The sequence below is a fragment of the Oncorhynchus kisutch genome, unplaced genomic scaffold (assembly GCF_002021735.2).
Source record: "Oncorhynchus kisutch isolate 150728-3 unplaced genomic scaffold, Okis_V2 scaffold2686, whole genome shotgun sequence".
Taxonomy (NCBI): domain Eukaryota; kingdom Metazoa; phylum Chordata; class Actinopteri; order Salmoniformes; family Salmonidae; genus Oncorhynchus; species Oncorhynchus kisutch.
Window position 1 is genome coordinate 21,127 of NW_022264631.1, and position 3,927 is coordinate 25,053.

The following is a 3,927-nucleotide window of genomic DNA, read 5'->3' on the forward strand; positions in this document are numbered from 1 at the left end:
TTGATTGGCTGGGACGGCAACAGACCTTCAGAGTGAGGACAAAGCACGGCAGAGAATGCTAAACCTTGAATGACTGTTTCCCCCCCCCCCCCCCCGAGTAGGGACTTGAGTTAGTTGGGTAACAAAATAATGCATTCTGGGTAACACAACAGATCACATAGAACCACCATGTAGAAATGGAAGTGAAATTCCAAAACGTATATATAGACACACGTGGTACTACAAGCCATAATATCAGAGCACACGTTTAATGATCAATAATGAATTCCACTCAGTAAAGCAACCCTGCTAACTTTGATAATAAACTTTAATTTCAAGTCATGATGGATGGTTGTGGACCATAGAAAAACAATAAGAAATCATAATATATAGTGCATTCTAATGGGAGTTCAAAGAGAAGTAGTAGTGACCAGACCGGACTGTGTTCCAAATGGCACCCTCTCTAGACCACTGGTAGTTCACTAGAGCCCTACGCTATAAGGATCAGACCTGGTAGAGCTCATTCTCCCCCCCCCCCCCCCCCCGAATAAATGAGGTTCAACAATATTGGGAAGGTGTTCCTAATGTTTTGTCCACTCAGTATATCGTCACAATATGGCGCCACTAGGGACACAGAGTCATCGAGTGTCACTATCAGCTCGGTTCTGAGGAGAGACTTGTCATTAGGTACCACAGGTGTTCCTGAATAATAGCTGCAATTCGATCGGGGAGGGGGGGGGGGGGTAAAATGAAAGTGGACTTGGGCCCATTTAAAACGAACAACTTTAGATATTGTAAGTTGTTCCCCGAAGTCCCCCCCCCCTCCCCCCTCCCTCCCTGACAGAGGGAGTTCCCACCACCCACAGGAGAGGGAGGAGGGAAAGAGAGTGAATCAAGAGGGTACATGTGAATATAGGAAGTCGACAGGACTGCTGTCTCCCTCCACCCAATATACTCAGTGCATGACCAGAGGACTACAATACCCATGACCACCACAGACATGACATCATCACCAGGAAGTATAGTTGTGTAGAGTTGGTTTTGGTGCATCATCCTCAAAACAAAAACAACAAAAAAAAAAAGTCTTAAAAACATCACCTGGGTAAAAACGGTAAGTCAAACCCACGTCCACAAATAAACATTGTTTATTAGCGATATTTTCAAAAATGTTTGTAATTTTTTCCCCTTGTTTTTTTTTATGTTGTTATTTTTTTATTTTTTTACATGAACCTGACACGGATAGATAAATTCACAAGGACAGGATGTTTCTAGAAAAATGGTTTTACACCCACCTGTTTCTCATTTACATTAGTTTTTTTCATCTGTTAATTATTTTTCCTTCTTCTTCATGTAGTTGATTTCTGAATGAAAGGCCTGCCCCAAAAGGCCTGCCTCAAAAGGCCTGCCTCAAAAGGCCTGCCCCAAAAGGCCTGCCTCAAAAGGCCTGCCCCAAAAGGCCTGCCTCAAAAGGCCTGCCTCAAAAGGCCTGCCTCAAAAGGCCTGCCCCAAAAGGCCTGCCCCAAAAGGCCTGCCCCAAAAGGCCTGCCCCAAAGGCCTGCCCCAAAGGCCTGCCCCAAAAGGCCTGCCCCAAAGACACTGCCACAACACAGAGGAGAGAAGCTACTGTCCAAACACACAAGACAGTCCATTCTACAGCGCGGTAAAGGTGAAGAGGAGTAGTCAAAAACGATAAAGGGGTTTTCAACGTTAACGTTAGGGAGTGGTGCTATAGGTAAATCTCGTAGATATCGTCCAGCTCTTCGTGAAACAAGTCCCATTCGTCCTCCGAGTCAGTGACGTCGTCGTCGGTTCCCGCGGCGAGGAGCATGAGGAGCATCTCGCTCAGTTCAAAGGTCACCATCTCCTCGTCCTCGTTGTCCAAAGAGTCGCTGCTGTTCTCCCGCTCTTCAAACAGGTCCCACAGGGGTGTCCTCCTCGAGTTCTGGAGGGGAGAACAGGAATAATAAAAAAAAAACAGGAATTCGTTTCGGTATTACGAAAGTAGAACAGGAAGCGTTTACAATAGGGCTGAAAACTTCTGGACCATAAACACAAAATGTCCAAATGCCACATCAGTGTCTGTTAAACGTATGAACCCCCATAGGAAAACCAAAAATGGTCTCAATCTATTTCTGCCAGAAAGGACATTTGTCAGAGCAGCGTCTTACCCTGTTCCTGCCGTTGCACCCTGCTGGTCTCCTCTGGGCTCCTCCAGCCGTCCGTCAGGGAAGGCGTGTTTGTAGAAGCAGTTGGAGCCAAACGGGCAGGTGCCCCGACCCTGGTCGAAGTAACGACAGGCTTTAGTCCTGAGGAACAGAGACGGACAGGACCGTCAGCAGAGGACAGTGATTATTACAGATATAGATAAGGAACAGAGAGACAGACGACCCCCCCCCTACCGTCAGTACATAGCTTACCCCCCCCCCCTACCGTCAGTACATATCTTACCCCCCCCCCTACCGTCAGTACATATCTTACCCCTCCTATCATCAGTACATATCTACCCCCCCCTCCTATCATCAGTACATATCTTACCCCCCTCCTATCATCAGTATTTATCTTACCCCCTCCTATCATCAGTACCTATCTTACCCCCTCCTATCATCAGTACCTATCTTACCCCCTATCAGTACCTATCTTACCCCCCCCCCCCTCCTATCATCAGTACCTATCTTACCCCCCCCCCCTCCTATCATCAGTACCTATCTTACCCCCCCCCTCCTATCATCAGTACCTATCTTACCCCCCCCTCCTATCATCAGTACCTATCTTACCCCCCCCCCTCCTATCGTCAGTACCTATCTTACCCCCCCCTCCTATCGTCAGTACCTATCTTACCCCCCCTCCTATCGTCAGTGCCTATCTTACCCCCCCTCCTATCATCAGTGCCTATCTTACCCCCCCCCCCCCTCCTATCATCAGTACCTATCTTACCCCCCCCTCCTATCATCAGTACCTATCTTACCCCCCCCTCCTATCATCAGTACCTATCTTACCCCCCCCCCCTCCTATCGTCAGTGCCTATCTTACCCCCCCCTCCTATCGTCAGTGCCTATCTTACCCCCCCCCTCCTATCGTCAGTGCCTATCTTACCCCCCCCTCCTATCGTCAGTTCCTATCTTACCCCCCCTCCTATCGTCAGTACCTATCTTACCCCCCCCTCCTATCATCAGTACCATATCTTACCCCCCCTCCTATCATCAGTACCTATCTTACCCCCCCTCCTATCATCAGTACCTATCTTACCCCCCCCCCCCTCCTATCATCAGTACCTATCTCCCCCCCCCCCTCCTATCGTCAGTACATATCTCCCCCCCCTCCTATCGTCAGTACATATCTCTCCCCCCTCCTATCGTCAGTACATATCTTACACACATATCTTACACCCCTACCCCCTCAGTACATATCTTACCCCCTCCTATCAGTACATATCTTACCCCCCTCCTATCAGTACATATCTTACCCCCTCCTATCATCAGTACCTATCTTACCCACCCTCCTATCATCAGTACCTATCTTACCCCCCCTCCTATCATCAGTATTTATCTTACCCCCTCCTATCATCAGTGCCTATCTTACCCCCTCCTATCAGTACATATCTTACCCCCTCCTATCAGTACATATCTTACCCCCTCCTATCATCAGTACATATCTTACCCCCCTCCTATCATCAGTACATATCTTTACCCCCCCTCCTATCATCAGTACCTATCTTACCCCCCCTCCTATCATCAGTATTTATCTTACCCCCCTCCTATCATCAGTGCCTATCTTACCCCCTCCTATCATCAGTACCTATCTTACCCCCTCCTATCATCAGTACCTATCTTACCCCCTCCTATCATCAGTACATATCTTACCCCCTCCTATCAGTACATATCTTACCACCCCCTCCTATCATCAGTACATATCTTACCCCCTCCTATCATCAGTACATATCTTACCCCC

General features: G+C 48.2%; 1 long non-coding RNA gene across 1 annotated transcript; it reads right to left on the bottom strand.

Annotated features, from left to right (window-relative positions):
• Positions 1-227: 227 nt before the first annotated feature.
• Positions 228-2,316, bottom strand: LOC116370667 (uncharacterized). The gene is made up of 2 exons (XR_004208790.1): positions 2,148-2,316; positions 228-1,921 (listed from the first exon to the last, which is right to left on the bottom strand). It is a non-coding gene; the product is annotated as an uncharacterized LOC116370667 (long non-coding RNA).
• Between the last annotated feature and the right edge of the window lie 1,611 nt (positions 2,317-3,927).